This window comes from Prenolepis imparis, unplaced genomic scaffold (assembly GCF_030444845.1).
Source record: "Prenolepis imparis isolate NDT839.2.m4 unplaced genomic scaffold, iyPreImpa1.0 SCAF_6, whole genome shotgun sequence".
NCBI classification, from domain to species: domain Eukaryota; kingdom Metazoa; phylum Arthropoda; class Insecta; order Hymenoptera; family Formicidae; genus Prenolepis; species Prenolepis imparis.
The window spans coordinates 2,029,456-2,048,568 of record NW_028141164.1 but is presented as its reverse complement, the minus strand read 5'-3'; the positions used below and the strand labels follow the sequence as shown (position 1 = coordinate 2,048,568).

At 38.2% G+C, this 19,113-nt stretch overlaps 1 protein-coding gene across 1 annotated transcript in view; it reads left to right on the top strand.

Annotated features, from left to right (window-relative positions):
- LOC145937553 (RNA binding protein fox-1 homolog 2) overlaps positions 1-19,113 on the top strand; it is a 263,968-nt gene that overhangs the window by 43,209 nt on the left and 201,646 nt on the right. The window contains exon 2 of the mRNA XM_083040661.1: positions 4,038-4,081. The gene's annotated coding sequence lies outside the window, so the exon portion shown is untranslated. The remainder of the gene's footprint in view (positions 1-4,037; positions 4,082-19,113) is intronic.

Here is a 19,113-nt window from a genome sequence, read left to right as displayed (position 1 = left end):
GTAATAAAATTTTCAATAATAACGGAACTCTTGTGGCATTCGTAATCCTTTGATGATCGATCTTTTCACCGGGAGAGATAATGCAGTTTTCTTAATTCCGTGAAGATTACTGGCCGGTGAGAGGGAGCCGAGAGGGATAGAATTAAGCAAATCGTGGAATGGAAATTATTCGAACGGAGAAGGTGAGCAGCAGCAGCGGCAGCCAGCATCTGCTCCGAGTAGGTTAGACTGGGATGAAAATTCCGCAGTGGCAATAATTCGTGTCTGCGCGGTGTCGGATGGCTTTTGCCGTCGGATTCTTCGATAAAAATTCCGGGAAAGCCAGCATCGGGCGGTGGCAATTTCATTCCTGACACGGCGGTATATGTCGTCGCACGTTTGACCCGTTAAACCGTGGCCGTCCGGGAAAGGTAGACCGCGGAAAAATGAAATTATTTCCTCTGTCTTCACCGCCGATGTGAAATACGAGCAAGAACAATAGCCGAGCGCGTATACTGTTCCGTTCTTGTATAGAAATTGCTAAATTGACGTGGCCTTAAAACGAAGAATTACTCGCGTTGTTGGTTAAACTCGGAGGAGAAGACACCTACCTCTTCTGTATGATGGTCGCGTTTCTTCGAGTTCTTCGGGGAAGAAACACGTTTTGCGCGAACGTTAAAACGAAGGAGAAAAGAGAGAAATCGATCTTCAATTTCCTACGACAAACGCTATAGAAATCGTCGGACGTTTATCTTAACGAGTTCAAAGCCCGCATCGAGATTCTTAATCTGCTTTTTTTTTATCAATTACCATTTGATTCAATTCGTACCTTCAAGCTTTGTTATTACGCGCGAAATAAAGGGGCAGTTTTTTTTGTTTTGCCGAAAAATCGCGCCGATAAATTCCGCCAACTCGTTCCGGCGTGGCGCCGTTATTCAAGCCCGTTTTCGCCTGCAAATATATCGCGTTGTTCCGGACGCCGCTTATATACTCGGCCATTTTTTTCCCAGCGGCCAGTTTTCAGCTCTGGACCCCTCGTCTGACACTTTTAAGCCTAACAGGTGGCAGATTATCGAACCTTTCCGACAGAGGAAAAAATATGCTCGCTTCCCGCGGATTCGCTGTTTTTCTTTTTTTTTCTTTTTTTCTTTTTTTTTATTTTTGTTTCTCAATCCGCGTGTTCCAGAATTTTCGTCCACTCTACATAGGCATATGGCGTCGTTTGCATGCGAATCACCGGCATCCCGCATACCGGGTGGTACCGGCAATTACAATGGCATATCGATGGCTAACCGTGATTCGGATAAAAACTTTCCGATTAGTCGCTAGTCCGTGTCATTCTACCCTTTTTCGTTTCGCTGAAATCGAATCGTTGAAGATTTAGAATGTCCCAGTTTCTCGTCAGAATATGAAATACGAGTTACGTCACGAGTATCTCATTTTAATGATCACACTGATAAATATTTTGTGTTTCGACAAATGACTACGCAAACACTAATATTTTACGGTTTTATTCCGCAAACAAAAAAAAACGGTGCATTTTTATTTTACGATGTACATACATATACTATATTTAAACTGCTTAATGGAAAGACTTGTTGCGCGCGTCTTTTACGATACAGCGAAACAGACAGTTTTCCGTAAATATTTTTTTTCCGGTTTTACTGCTCTCTCTCCCGTAAATTTAATAATATTTAATCTAAAAAAAATCGGCCGTTAGATATATCCGCGTGGAATGTTCAAAATAGCAATATGAAATTACGAGCGATCGTCGCGTTCGCCCGGGTGTGTGTAAAGGCGTATGCATGCGGGTATTTTTGAGCTTTACACGGAAATGGAAATGCCTGTGCGATGCCACGCGGCTGTTCCGCATGCGAAATATCCGAATTGAACGCGGACAGCCTCTCTGGTTCCCATTCTCTCCATGCCCAGCCGCGAAAAATCAATTTATTTTGTTGCAGTTCGATCGAACACGTTTTTCTCTTATGCAATTCCCACCCGTCGTCGGCGAAAGATTTATATGATGGCACGAGAATCATCGGACAGTTTTGTCATACAAATTGAGACCCAATACCTGACTAAGTTCGAATGTAATCTGACGAATGGGGCGCTATTGCGCTAACGAAGGCACCGACTGTCTTCGGAGATTTATTAACGCGTCGTTTATTTTTTTTGGCAGACTGAAACGAGACATAGAATATTCGAGGATTATTCGATTATATATGTATATTACGAAATTTGCCCAATCTAATAGGACAAAAATATTTTGTCTAGATTAATTTCGATATCGTAAACTTTTTAATATATAATCTTATAATTTTGTTCTTATATATAAAAATTATTTTTTACATCTTGCAGAAAGAAGATAATACTTTATTTTTTAGACTCTAGATTTTCTATACAGATATCTTTTTCGATATCTGTGTGAGAATTTAAATTTGAGCTAATATAAATTAAATAAATCTGCAAAAAACGCAAAATATTTAATATTAATAAAATAAATATAATTGTTTTGTTTTCTACATTCTTTAGTTTATGCATCGTTTGAGAACGGTATCTTCAAAACCAATATCGAAATTGTTGTTAATCGAAACGGAGAACATCTGCATTTTACGATGTTTTACGTCAAACTTTTGCGCGCGCATGCGAGGCGTGCTATTCCGGTTTTCCGGATTTAATAAATGATGTCACGTGGGGAACCAACGGGAATTAACTGAAACGAAATACGACGAGAAAGGATTAACGATGGAACAAAACCGTGGTAATCCTGAATCCTCCAGCGCGTTACCGGATTGGTCATAGAAATTTATTTTCACATTTCCTCCGGGGTGCTTTCTCTTTCTCTTGCGGTGAAATTTTTAGCACCGTTTCAGAAAAATGTTGCGCACTTTACTGCCTTCGTTGCTGGCGAGAGAACACGATAAACAAGATTTTATTCATAGAAATAATACACGTATCTTTCCGTGTTTATAAAACGCGACAGTGCGACGTTGCAACTTTGATCATTGAAGACGACAGCTTTTTTTTAAAGATGTCTATTTTTTTTAATAAACAATAAACAATTAGAATTATTATTTAAAATTGATGACAATGTAACATATCTTATTTTGATTTTATATATTTGCATGTGCCTTTAATTTATGATATGATTTGCGATAATAATTAACGAGAGATGCGATATCATTGAAATCAAAGTATTAGCTTTGAATAATTTGTTTCGGTTCTAATTTAAAGGCATATCGTGTATTCGAAACCAAGTAGAACTAAAACGTGGTCCTTCCAATAGCTCGAAAGCAGTGGCGACGGGAATTTAATTTTAGCACTGGCTAGTTACACGAGAAGCATGTCCTTCGCATTACAGCACTCAATTAAACTGTTGCAACGTGTCTACGTGGGAACTTTTCGTTTCGCGGATACATTGGAGTTTTGTTTCTCGTGCTTGTGCTTCACTATGAGACACGAAGATGTCCTCTGTACTAATGTACGTTCGTTGTCATGAAAACCGGCTTAGCTGATATATACGGTGTAATTTAACACGAGCCTGCACCACTGCCATTCTTCATTATTTTCCAACTTTGTTATCTCTCTTAATTGTAGATCTACATATTTGCTTCGAATAAAAGTTCGCGTTCGCAAAACTGTGATAAATTTGAATTCGATAATTGACGCGCATTCAGAAAATAAATTGTAGTGTGTTGCGACAGTGTCGTAACTAAATAATATGAAATAAATTGGTAAAGAATATAGAAAAAAAAGAACAGATGAAAACTTCTCTCCATTTATAATAAATTTTTTTTGCACCTGGAATTCTGTTCTTCCTCTTTCTTTTTTTTTTAAACCTTTTCAATTGCGAAACATATGTAGTTTGTCATTAATGGATCTGTTTATTGTCTGAATACAGCGCTTTATTACATTCCATGGTACACTGTGCCAGCATATTGCAGCTTTTAGGAAACAGTAGCTAATTATTCGCTCAGCTAAAGTCGAAGTTAGTTACAATTACGCGACCAACTCTGGCAGTACTAATAATAACAGCATACATCTGTATTGTGTTTCAGATTCGTGCCAACCTCGTCCAGTTTGACTTTCGTCCCCTCGTTAGGTGAGTGATGTTAACATCGTTCATAGAAATAGATTTGAGCGAAACATATCTCGTAGTTTATAGGATATATTCAGGTATCATACATAATTATATATATATAAAGTTTTTAGGATTTTCGCGCATACAACCTCAACGAAAAGATTTCGAAATTTGTTGAGAAATTCGTAGAATATTATTTTAGGCGAGTCTCATTAAACGAGTAAATTTTGGCGCGAAAATCCTTGAAATTTTAGTGACACAAAAAAATGCATTCGGAGGCAATGAAAGCTTGACGCGGAAAATAGCGAGAACAGCGAGAAAGAAATCGTTAAAGGGGAATGTACAGCCGTCACTTCTTTTCACGGTGGGAAAACATGGCTCTCATACAAATATACGCCGTTGCGTTGGTGAAAAAAAGAGGAAAAAATTTATTTTCAAATCGATCAATTTTTTAAAATATAAAAATTTTTTAGAAACGATAAAAATTACAAATTGCACTCATTGTCAGAGTGTGACAGTAAATATAAGTTATAAGATATATATTTGTGACTCGTTTAAGAGCTCCGTTATTAATATCGAATCTGATGCGTTACTTTGTTTCGTGCATTTAATTCAAAATGTTATTTTTCACCTCGCCTTTATGCGAAATGATAAGAAATCTGAAATCTACATTTCAAAAACAACAATACTGTAGAAAGCTGTCGATACGTACTACTGCATTCGACATCGTGGGGAAGCAAATTTTTTTTCCCTCGCGCGACATTGAAGCCAAGTATAACGAACACGTAGAATTGTTTCGCAAAGAAGGGCGCGCGGCTGAGAAAGAAAAGCTGCTTCAACGAGAAATCGCAAGTACGTCGTTCAAGCTCTGTCGCGTATCAGAGGCACACGTGTGCATTTCAGACAAAACCGCGAGAAGCGAGAAGGGAATAACAGCGCGGGCAAGAGGGAAAGGGAAGGGGAATAGGGCGAAAAAATCGAGGGATGGTAAAACGGCGGTGACGAATGGAAAATGCATTCAACTCTCCCGATTCAACCGGCGACGGTGGTAACATAGCACTTTTCATCCCGCGATCGATGCATGGCTGCTGCCGCCGCGAAAGCTCGCGAAGGAGCGACGAGGAGAATCGGCCGAGAGCCACGAGAGAGAGAAAGAGAGGGCGAAGAAGGGTGGGTGGATGGGGGATGGACGTGCACCATCTTGCACTCCGTTCCGCGGCACTTCTGCGTCGTCGACTTCGCGTCTCGTGCTCGATGCCTTTTCTTTCTTCACCTCAACTCTTGTCGCTCGTTTTCTTTCTTTTCTGCCACGCCTCTTTCTCTCTCGCTCGAGGACGAACTCTCGACGATGAATCCAAAAGTGTCGGGAGAGCCAGGACTCGAAATGTTGCGAGCTTACACGCATCGTCGATTACGAAGGGAAAACGAGATTCATCCCCGTCTTGTAAAGAGAGTACAGTGTCTGTACAGCCGTTTTCTCGAAATGTCAACGTTTCGTTTCGCCGGAGAACGCTTTCGTTACGAAATTCGCCGCGTTTGTGCGATTTCACGAACCGTGCAATGGCTTTTGCATCCTCATTGTAGACGATCTAACGAGTAAAATCGCTCTTTGTACCGAACGCGTCCGTTTCGCGATCCTTCGATGATACGAAAGCACACGATCTCGTAACAAGCGATATAGGTATGTACAAAGGAGATGATTTGGTAGTGCGCATCTGCGATGCAATTTTTATTTATTATTGCTCGAACTGGTCTGGCAGAATGATGAAGCTGATTCCAAGTTTAGCTTCTCTCTCTGGAACTCTTTTAATATGAGTCTCGGCATTATTACGGTCATTGACACGAAGAGCGGTCTTCTACCTTATGAAATGTTTCGTTGTAATTACGAAGAAATGCTCGAAGCAATATTATTCTCTTTAAATGGAACAGTTTCCTATTTAATCTAAGTGCTCTGGCCTGCCTTGATGTCGCGATCATTAATACAAAAGACGCGATTCTATAGAACTTATTATTACTCGGCAATTCTGCAGTTCTGTGATAAATTATAACAGCTAAATTAAATTTTTTTACACCACGGAAAATGTACAACCGCATTTTACTCTTCGTAAAAGGATCGAAGTCTAGTAATGTTTATTAATTCAGGCGCATTTTGCACCTTAGTTTGCAGGTCACGAAAACGGCAGGTTTGACCTGGAATAACGCCATAAAGCGAGGTATGACATTTCCGTTGAATCGAGAATACGTTATCGAGAGTCGCGTCTGTTACTCGCGTTACTTGCAAACTTCGTGCCCTCCCTCGGGCGATGTAAAGCTCCAGTTTAAGCGACGGGGGTGTGTTCACGGAAACAAACCGTAACCGAGGCTTTATATGGGGATGGTAGCTGAGATCCTCTCAGCCATCGATCCGCTCCCAATGCATGAAATTAAGACGCCCCGTGACGTTATAGACACGTGACTTCACTGTGCGTTGCATTGTCGGAGTATTATAGTCGAAAGATCCGCAATGCAGACGCTTCGTGCCACTTGGCTGAAAGTGTTACGTCTTTACACCGATAATGGAGAAAATAAATTACGATTACAATCCGTTGTTTTACTCTTTTCTCTTGAAATTTTTTGAGAGATCGAAAGACGCATTCTATATTTTCAATCATTTCGATAACGAAGTTAAAAGTTGGAGGATCTATTTTAAATATCTATACGAACATCTCAGAAAAAAAACTCTATATTTCTTCTACATTAGGATGTATCCTTTCGTTCTGTGTCAATCTTCTGAATTACTGAGTATACTTTGTTACAAATTTTCGCTATGCAAAACTTGAAAAATTAACTAGTTGAAAGTAAATTAAATATTGCATTGAAGATTCTCCGAATTTTGCCATTATTGTATGAATTAATTATTTTTTATCTCTTTATATTCACTGACACAGTTTTACCGCGCGCTGTAAAATATCTCATCGAACATGGCACATAAAATACGTACTTCAAAAATATCAGAAAAAAAGTACATTCATATAGCCGGTCGTAAAATCAGCCGATCGATATTACGACGTGGAAGAAAACGCGGCTCCATCATTGAAACTTTCTCGCGAACAGGAAGCGAGGAGAGGAATCGGCGAGTTGCGAATGGGGAATAGCGTGTCCGATTCTATCGAGCCTTCTTTCAGCGTCCGTAGCTTAGGGTGGTTTCGTGCGTGTCGGTCGACTCTAATCATTATTCTCGTGGAATAAAGGAGCTTCTGTCGTTATAGCGGCTCGTTGTACCGACAAAATAATATCTCTCGGAGCGCGCGGCGAATTTAGAGACTGCACCCGCGTGTTATCGCAATTTCAGAAATTATACCGCACGCCGTTGCACGTACTACGGTCAATTTGTGCTAATTGCTTCACGAAAATGCGAAAAATACGAGAGGCGAAATGCTAATTAGGCGTGATTCTAATTAACGTCGTCTTGCGATCGGGGAGTGTCTCAACATTAAAAAGATAACTGCGCTATATCTTTTTACGAACGCGATAGTGCATTATAAAAAAAACGTATTCCGTTGACGTTTTCTATCCTGCATTTTTACGATATACGTTATATACTTTGATAAGCGGGTAAAGCGGAGAAAATAGGTCTCTTAAAAAAAAAAGATAAGGGTTTACGCGGTGGATGCGCAAGGAAAATTATTATATATATGTATATATTATATAACGTCGTGGTAGTTAAATCGTATTATTCTATCCATCGCCATTTCACCGGCAAAATACTTAGCATGACGAATTCATTGGTATGCAAGCACAAGTACGTGGCGTGTCCGGGATAGAAAGGCGAAAGGGATGAGGCGTCGCCCGACTAAAAGTTTCAGCGAGATCGCGCCGGGCGACTCGCGAGAGAAACTTTACGAGAGAACGAACTCATTTAAGGGTTTTTCATCTTCTGGGAGAGATAGATGTCCGCTACCTGCTACCGGTCGCGAATTTTTGCTCTTAAACTTTAAGCGAAACAATTTTGCTCGGCCGTTTAATTCGCGACGTTTGCGTTGCGTCAGCGTCTCTACCGGGAGAATACATATTTTCCGCCTCGTGCGCCTCGGTCTAAGAAAAATCGTGGGAAACTTTTTGACGTTGTAGAACGATGTAAGCGGGCACGCGATACCGGCGAGGAATTACTTCTTTGAAACATCATAGTCAAGCGGGAGTTTGTGATATGAAATCATTGGAATTTTGAGTTTACCATATACTCCGGAGATTTTGCAGATTAATTTTATTGGATCGACAAGCATAAAAATATTTGTAATAATATTTGTGATAGAGAAATGTTTGTCAATTCGATTGAACAGTACAAAATTAATTGAATCACTTTTTTTTGCGTACAGTTTACACATGGCGGATAGCAAACTGTAATAATATGAGTATTTAATTTTTTGAAATACATATAATAGGAATATTCGATTTCTTAACAAGTTTTGCTCTTCAGCTTTTTATCTCGCGCTCGTTTCTTGCTTTTTGAAAAATTTCCTCGCAGGACAAGAGTTGCACCGAGCATACTATCGAAGATAACGATATGCTTCAAAAGGCAATGCAACATGCTTTATTCTTTGCAGTGAGAAATTTCCGTCTTGCTTCTTCGAAGTAGACATTTTAACGAGTATTTAAAATATCGTTTCTCTTTTAAAGCAAGTTACATCGCAAGAGCAACATCTCATGATGAAAGCATTATCCGATCCATTATTCTATATAAGAATAGATAATCAGTTTTTCATCCTTATAGAATAATTCAAGAGTTCTTTCGATGAGTGAAATAAATGCAGCAACAGAAAATTTCCATTTTATCATGGAAGACAAAGTATAAAATGGATAAAGCAAAAAAGCGCGTTAAAACGCTACTAGTATAATATCCGTTCATGTGTTGCAAGACAAAAATAATTTTTACGCAAACTAAAAATTAATCTCTATAAACGTATTAGCTTTCTAAAGGATATAAAAGAGAAAGAGTTGTTTCTTAAAAAAAATGTTGGTCAAATTGATTAAAGAGTTCGCATATGCGGGATTAGGCGATAAATCTAGGCATAGTTTGTGTTAATGCTTTTTGAAAGAGATTAACTTGCGCTATATTTAATCTTTTAGAACTCCGGTAATGTATATGCAAAGAGAAAACGATAGTAATCGTATACTAACGTCGCTAATCTAATAATAATATCGAAATTGTTAGCCTCCGCGTACGTGCTTTGCAACTGTGTTTACGTGACGTATAATTTCGGAAAACGGTATTGTCGCATGCCGCTAATCAACTTCATAAGTTAGCGAGACTCACCGTCACGTACCATTGCGCGCTTTCGCGAAATTTTCTACTTCACCGTTTGACACGCCAACTTTTATCGTTCCATCATCATATGGGAGTTTGTACTAGGTATCGCTCGCCGGATTTAATGACGCGTTCGCTCATAGCTATCGAATTAACATTTTTATGGTACACTTTGTATTAATGGCGGACAATTTATTTCTTCCATTCGTCACTTGTTGCTCCGACGGAAGCAATAAATTTGGAAAAGAAGGCCGAATAAACGACGTATTTCTCCTTAGACTGAAATAATCTATAATTTAATTCTTTCAAGACACAAATTGACTATTTATTTCTCGAATTTGTCGTGAGCTATTTTTACACGCGAGATTATAGAGGGAAATACTTTAGAAATTTTATTTGAAATAATTTTGAGTCAATTTTTCTCAAGACAGTTTGTTGTTTAGAAATGAAATGTGGACGTATTGATTTTTATATTCTTGATTGATTTTTATTTCATAAAGAATACAACATTCACAAGTTGTCGGTGTGAGTGCTCTGTCACAGAATTACAGTTTATCCGGATTATCTTTTGTAGCCGTGTTCTCTGCTGCAGCGCAGATTTCATGTTGTAAAATAATCATTTATTACTTTCAACAGTAGTGGCAATCTTTTTCTTTCTCTTTGACTACTTTGCTAAGTGCACGTACTCTGTGTGTGTGTGTGTGTGTGTTGCACGTGCATTGTAAATTTGATTTAAAATCTGTCGTAAATCTACTCTCCATAACTGAATTTCGCAACGGCTGCAAGCGATGTTCTCCAAGTAATTCGATCCATCTTCCCCGGATCCGCAGCAATCTCTGTTAGCCGCAGGACAATAATAATCGTTCTGCACTGACAGCATAGCTAATTAGGTGATTACTAATTGGCATGGTATCCTGTAAGCGAGCCTCTGTCTCTCGGTCGGACAAATACGTTGATTCGCGTAAATACATCTTACAACGCCTATACACACACACATACACGTACGTGTTTTTACGAGCAAATTCATGTACCTAATGGTGTATGTATCGATTACACGCGCATTTATTTCGTGCAGAATTAATACGTCGATATATATACGGGGGCGCGCGCTATCGGCGCGACTTATTAATTTCGCGGGACCGCGGGTGACAAATTTCGCTCGTTTTCTCTGATTTGAGCGCCATTTGCGCCGAATTATGCGGCGAATTTAAATTAATGAACGGCGACCGCCGCAATCCGCGATTATAATTTCGCGATGATATGTTTGTCGCGGTGTTTTTCGCGAATGCGAGAGAAGCGAGATCTTTAGGTTTATGCGTAGTAAATGTAAAAGTGCGCACGCACGCAGTTTTAATACTGTTTTTAATCGAGCGCGTCCGATAGATTTTAATAATGTAAAAGTAATTATGCGCGACATATTTTCAACATTAATGGAATATGAATAACTAACTATCAGACTTGTATTTTAATAATACAAATTAAGTTTTTTTTAATGATTGCGTACACGTGCGCATGTATAAATATTTTATTATATGATTATCAGATCAGAATAGAAAATCAGATAGAAAGCAATTAAAATATATTAATATAATTTCTTTATCGCAAGTAATACAGAATTCTTCGATATATATTTCGTATTATGAAGAAATTGAAAAATCGTATCGTACTAACAATAAGAATATTGCAGTAATATTACTGATGCAATTCATCACTCTTTGTAGTGTGATCCATCGAGATGTAGCCTTTTAAAAAGCAACACGGAAAAGCGCATAAATATGCACGTGCGACAACTCCCGCAATTGTCTACGTTATCACTGCCAATTACACGACACTGAATTAATGAGTCGATATTTTCGCTGCTCATCCGACATATCTCCCTTCAAATGACACTTTTACAAACGCGCGTGATCGATTATACCTCCCAACAGTCGACGTATCAATAACACATTACAGAGATACTGCACTTTGCAATCTATTGACGTGAATTATCGTGCCGTGGAAACAATCGTGACGTTTTGTACAAATACTAACGTTTCGTATTGTATATATATAGCGTTAACTGTTGATTTATCCAAAGCTCTACGTTACGCGTCGCATTTTACGGGGAAACGAGTATTTGATCTGATGCATATTAATGCGAATAAATAGTGTTGAAGTATACAGCGGAAAATGCACCGGCTTTTAAATAATTCGCAATAAATCGTTTTTTCCTTTTATTTGTAATGTTTTAAAAGGAAAAAGAATCGGGAAAGAAAATGCGCGCACATCCATCTAGATTCTGGATGGTAGGAGTTACTCGATAATGGAAACTTAAAAGGTCGAAAGTAGACCATAGATCTACTTGTTCCTCGATGCTACCGCCATTCGTAAAGCAAGAAAACTGCTTCGACTATTAAAAAGTTTTGTGAGTATATGAAAAAGTTTGATTTTGTGTAAATATAATGTATTAAAATTTTCTTATGAATTCATTATATCGACAATTTATTTACGATATAAACTATATGTATACTGCGAGGTTTTCTTTTCTTAAATTAATTTTTTTATTAATAATCCTATATATATTATTTATTTTTAATATGTTAAATATTTTGCGGCAGGATAGAGAGAGATTTACTTCTTCGATTTTTCATATAGTCTTTTAGTCACATTATTTATAGAACGCAGGATAATTTTAATTTACAGAAAATCGCAGGATAATTTTAATTTACAGAAAATCGCAATTTCTATATACGAATTCGATAACGTCTCAACGAACGAGCGAGTGTAATTCGTTTATTCTAGCATTGTTTGTAGTCGTTATTTTACAGCGCGCGACGTGATTTTCTCGTCGTACAGATACATGACGACGCATGAATATGGTTCGGCGGGTCTCGCTGAGAATATTAATTATTGTGTCCGAATGCTCGCTATGTCTAGGATTTTCGAGAATTCGCGAATGTAATATGCGAATAATTTACGTCTCCGAAAGCACGCCTCTTTGTCAGCGCTCGGCAGAGAGTACACGCTTACACCCACATATAGGTACTCACACACCTACACACATACTTGAATTGTGCTATCTTGCGCGCATAGTATACGAGGCGGATAAGCTTTGGCCGCAAACTCCTTTGATCTGTCCCATTATATGCGCCAGCTTTCTGCAGCAGCCTCGCGCGGGCGAGTGTACAATTGTACGTTAAAGCCGCAGAAAGCAATTTCGCTCGATAACTTCTTCGATTAGACGAAACGTCGACGGGGCCCCGCGGGATATAGAGATGCTGAATTATGGCTGGGCGCGAATGCGCTTTAGTACGACGGCGAGACGATTTGACTGTTTTGAACGCGTTCCTGAAATTATATCGTCTTGGTAAAACATCATAACATCGTGGCATAATAAAACGCGATCAACGTCCGATTTCTGCCCAATTTAATGGTACCTGCGAGTTTGTCGAAAAATACGTATTAACGTATCTTGTCAATTAAATTAAATTAAATTAAATTAAATGGAACAGCAATAAGTGTCGAGTATTCTTCATTCTTTCTTGGGCGATTTTGTTTTTTTATAATTGTATTGAGATATCGAGATGTGTAATATTTACAAGTTTCGTAATTTCAACGAGTTCAAAAATCTCTTTTATGTGTGTGATCGCTAGAAAATAAAAATTTTGTATCTTTTTTTCAATTTTATTGGATTAACATTATCCAAGAAATAGTCTCACGTAATATAATCCCGAGTATAATTTTAAACTTCTTAAGTTTGGTTTCGTGACGAAATCCACTTTGTCGGATAACTTTTTCCATTATGCGGGATATGGAAAATACGGTCCACAAGATGTAAAATTGAAATTATATCCCGTGGGAGCGGGTGAATCTGGTTTGAATATAGGGGAGGAGAGAATAGACGAAACGTTTTTGGGTTTTGCTTTGCTTTGGTTGCAACTGAACATATGATTGAATTAGTTGCCTCTTAGCAAAGGAGGTATGGTACAGTAGTAACTTTGTTAGCTAGCAATAATTCAATCTGGAATACAGGTATTCCACTATACGGCTACTGCAATATGATCTTAATTAATTTATCACTATTAATTGATAACCGTTATTATGATACAAAATATCCTAAATATACAGCATCCCCAGGAATTTCTGCTCGATAATAAATATTAAATATTAAATATAATATATAAATATTAAAAGCGCAAGAATGCTGTTTTAGCAAGTAAAGACTTAATAAAGACAATAAATTGTAAAAAAAAATATATTACCATCAAATTATAGCAGAAATATAACTAATACAGTTGTATTACACAATTATTAGCAGTTTTGTTCTGAAATTCTGATTTATGCACGAGAAACAACTGTGCATATCTAAAGAAGGTTGGAAATGTCTGACCACATAGTTATATAAAATATATTATCCACTTCCAGTAGAAAGAAAGAGAGAGAGAGCGAGGAAGGGAAAGGGGAGAAAGAGGAAGAGCGCTTTAAAGTTCATATAACAGTTTCCATCTAGAGTTTGTTTCTTAATATTAGTTTCGTATTCTTGCGAAAAGACGGAGAACGAGCCGAGAATGCTGTACATACTGTACACAGATCGAAGGGTCGTCTTTATTTATCTTCTCCTTTTCTTCCTCTGCCGCTTACACACAACTAGGATTGACGTTAAATCGCGAGTGTCATGCGCAGGCATTTACGCGGCCGGGGCTATTATAGAACACTCTCAATCTCATTCACTCGGTCGGAAGCCTCTGAAAAATCGTGATAAATCGCGACGGGCAACTTCCTTCAATTTTCGTTCCCCGTAAATCTGCTTCGTCTCATGATTCGGGATAAATCTTACGGCGCATCTCGCGACGCGACGCGACACCTAAATAGAGTTTCGTCGCACCAGTCTTTCGCATTTTAGCAACGTAGTAGGGAAGGGGTGAAAGAATTTATCACCGAGCAAGAAAATGCTTATCTCGCGACGCGCGGAATAAATATATGTATATTTTTTTTTACAAAATTTTAACGCGCTGTATCTCGTTGGTTTTTGATCCTAAAATAATAGCGTCGAATCGTGGAAAAAGTTTACTGATATTGGATTTTGCAAAGATCGTTACGCAAGCCAAACTATTTTATGAATGGAAATGGACAAAGAATCTTATACAGTTTGGTAGCTTTCTATATTATTACGTACTTTATAAATGTACCGGTGCAATAAAAGATACCGCGATGTATCCACATAGAGAAATGATGAGATTACACGAGGTTTTTCGTTTCGCAACGGAAAATCTATATCGAAGATGTATAACGACCTTATAAAGCACCGCTATTCTTTTCCAATAATCGAGAGAAAAGGAGGATTGGATTGGCGATACTTCACGAATCTGTTGTGCTAATTAGGAGAAGCAAAGACACATAATGACGGGTAACAAACCGCGTCGAATCGTCGACTTCTCCGGCAAAGTTGTATACCGCGTGTTTTCTCGCTTACGTTTTCGCGACTGGGGTCGCACGCGAATATATTCGCGGTTTTAACACGCGTCTCGTCCTATCCTTCTCCTTCGCATCCAATTAGTCGATGCAACAATACAATCCGCTGCATCGGACTCCCCCCTCCCCGCGTCGCGTTTCCATTATCCGCGAGAGCTGAAGTGACAAGTTCGCGCGGGACGTCGACATTGGATGGTTGACGGAAATGTCGTTAGGTATCTTCACGAAGGCGGAATTTGCGAGGCAATAATTGGCCAGGTTTGCAGCGAACGCGCGATAATGATTCGTCGCAGACACGATTCATTAATGGATCATCAATTGATTGACCTATTGTTCCCCGATTTGCGATCGCGACACTTCGTTTCAAATTTACGTTATCTCGTTTTCGGAAATAAGACCTTTAATAAAACTTGATATTCTCAATATTGCAACAAAACTAAAAATCCTTTTTTTAATATTTTTAGGTTTATTTTATTAATGAAAGAGAAATATTCTATTTATTGTGACATGTAGATAAAATATAATTTTGAAAAGATAAATATATAACAAAAAATGACTGACAATCTAATATTGATTTAATAAAATAGTTTTTTAAATAAAGCTTTGCACATACTTAAAATTTCGTTCGTCTCTCTTTTCGCTATGTAGAATTTCGATCTGTAGAACTATTTTCGTTTTTGAACACAATAATTTATCGCAACGCGCAAATCGTGTACTTGATATTTTCGCGTGTTTATTTCGAGGCGTAACGTTTTTCGTCTGCAGCGTCTCCTTCAAATTCGCTTGAATTGGCACGATAGTTAAGCCCGTGTTTATAGAGCTTTCGGAAAAGCACGTCTTGCTTGCTCTACCGTGCGGTAGAGTCAACAACTGGAGGTAGCGAAAAAGAAACGAAACCCTTGTGCCTCTCGAAGTTGGTTACGTCGTTCGTCTGCCGGTAATGGAGTCGAAGAGCACAACTCGATAAAAAAAAGAAAAGAAAAAAAAAAGAAACACATTACGTTCTCGGAAGCAATCGTCAAGTTGCGCTCGAGGATACTCCATCGACTTTGTACTATAGAAGCTGACGAGTTTGTTGCCAATGGCTTTCATTTTTCCATCTTTTTCGCGTCGATCAAAATGTGTTTCTTTCTTTCAAGAAATATTTTTTAGACGTCAATCCTGATTGCAACAAAAAATACGCCAGATTGTAAAATATATGTTCCGATAATTTTTCTATTTTATATAAGATAAAAGATCTAAATTACAATATTTATTATATATGAAGGCATTTTTGTGTCACAGTTTTTACTTATATATAATAAATATTTTAATTTCTATATTTCTATATTTTTTATAGAAATTTCTGTAACGATAAACAACTAAAAAAAAACAGCTATTTTTATGGCGAATTGTATTGGCGATGCAATGCACATATTTCGATATATCTGATATTTAAAGTAGACAATCTCGTTAGCGAAACTGAGGATTTATTACGACACGTTTGACATTTGCAAATATTTCGCGCGTATCTCTAACGAGGCTCAATTACTAATACATATTACATGGAATGAAAAGCGGGGAAAAAATTGATTTAAAAAAATTGTTGCGGCGTATAAGCTTAATATTAGGCCGACGGATTAAGAATAAAAATATAATAATCGGATACATATGATATCTCGGTCATGATAGTCAATACTTGAATATTTAAATCATTTTCTTGTTAATGAGAGGTATCGATAATAGAACTTTAATCGTTCGAAGGTGGTGGAAATTTAATCGGGAGAGACTTCGTCCTGTTTAATTTTTCTCTCTCTCTCTCTCTCGCATCTCGCCTTTTCTCTCGCGCTTTCATTAATCTTCTTCGTTTCGACGCCACGGTGGCGATCGATGATGGACGAAGTGGTCACGTTGGACAAATAGAGCTCGAGCAGAAATTCGTTGTGCCGACTGGAAAATAAACCGGGACGCCGCGCCGTCCCGGGATTCGGGATCGCCCGGGAAGTTTTCAATGGAGCCCCCGATTGCGTACACACGGAGATCTGCCTGACAATGGGTCGCTAATTGGAGCCAACGGACGCGTCGCACAAAATTTCTTACTTGTTTGTGCGGGAAACACGGACGAGAGTCAACATTTCCTATTGGTTGACCTGGTAGCGATGCACGAAAGTCCGTAGAAAAAGTTGGTCGACTTAATGAAGAAACTTTTCGATCGGCGAGCGTCGTGTCGAGATTCTTCGATCATTTCAACCGCGTCTCTCACTCGCTTTGCCTCGAAAGGCACGTGATTTTTTTTGTGTCAATAAGTAGCAATTCGAACATATAATCGAAACAATAAAAACGTTTTAAATCGTCGCCAATTACGAGAATATAATTGACCATTTTTTGGAGTGTCTTTTTATCTTCCTTTTTATCGTTTTGCAAATCGGTTGCATTTTTTATGTGCACATGGCGAATGAAATATTTTAATTCTTATTTAATTCAAGTAACGAAATTAATTTGAAATAATAAGCAGTCAGTTTTTATTTCAAAAAACTGATTGATAAAAAAATAAATATTACGAAATATAAAAAATTAAGAGAAAAAATTGTGATTAAATCTAACGAAGAACACGTCCTTAAAATATTCAGGATACTTTGTATAAGAGCAGCGCTCCGAGATGTTTCGGAATTTTATCTTGCAGGAGAAATGAAATCTTTAGGAATTAAACGAATTTATAACGTTTCAGTTAAAGAGGATGTTGCTCATTAGCGTATTACTCAATATTTATACAACGAGATAGAGAGAAAGCACGTGCATTCGTGAAAAAGCACGAACCCACTAAATTCAGTGTTGAGCTTCGTGCGTCGTTAATTTCACAAGAGCGAACGCGATCATCCTTCAGCTTGTATGTGTAATGAATTAAATTATTCTTTTTTTTATTTTCACTTGCGATCGTCGAGCTTGGAAAAAGTCCGTCGTTCATCGAAATCAAAGCGAACCGCGCGATTCCGCCTCGATGATGCTTTACAATCGCGCTTCGAAATCGCGCGCTATCTTCGTCCATAGTGCGCTCGCAAATTTCCTATAACATGATCCGTTTTATGTTTGCACAATAGTAACGCGTCATTGAGTTAACACGATATTCCGTGGCGTTAACATGGCAATAAACGTGCGAGCGCGAATGCATCTTTCGTCCCTCTCGCTTTTCCCCCCCTTTTTTACCCCATTTATCAAGCGACGTAATTAAAAATTGCAAGTTCTTCATAAATTCTTAGAAAATTTTCTCACACATGGTCGAATTTAATATCACTTTCGGAACTCGCGGTCGGTGCAGATTTGCCGGGAGCATCGTAATTAACAAGGAATCGCAATTTGCATCACACAGCAGCCGATATACACGCGCCATGATCTAATGCGTGCGCACGAATATACCTTGTTCGCGGCGTGCAACATTCCCGTATATATCCGATACGATACCGCCGCGATCACTGGTGCAGGGCGATTTGTAAGGTGTTCGCATTGTTGGGCGTTAATACCGTCGGCGCGCATATCCCCGTGTTCATTCTCGATTCTGAATTATTACGGATACTTCCTGGCGCGCATGGAAGCGCGCCCGGATTTAGCGGCATGTAATCGTGCAGAGATACATTTCTCAACATACATGTAGACCCGATGATGTATGATAACGCCGACGATATTCGCAACTGAATTTTTAATGGCTTATGAGAGATTTAATGGCGCGATATGTTATCGTACGTTTTCTCGAGAAGCGCTTTCATATACTATGTTAATTTAAGAATATATAGATTTTTTTTTATTACGTCACACTGTGCATTCTTTGAGATAATAAAAAAGTAGGGTGATAAAAATATATACGCCAAGTTTAAAAATATATATGCCAAATTTTATATAGTTTTTTTTTTACAAAAATAAACCATCTGTTGCGACTGTGCGTATTTCTTGCGCGAAGCAAATCATATAAATTTAAAAATATTTTTATAAATATACACTTTTAAAATATATAGATGTCGCGTTGCATAATATTTACGGAATATTATACACATTTCCTGGTATATTTTAGAAAAATTAATTTATCATAACACTGTTTAAACATATCTACAAACGTTTCTCGCTATTTATTTAATAAATATTTACGATAGCACTACTGGGAGATTTGCTATTTTGCCGTCGACAGCTAATTTTCTCGTTCTTTTAAATCGATATTTGAACGTAAACAATTTGGAGCGAATGCGAAATGTCGCGTGACGGAAAACATTCGCGGCGAATGCGATAACCGGGGACCGTTTCCACGCCATTGGCCGTGGCACTTATGCACGTGGCTGCCAATGTTACGTAG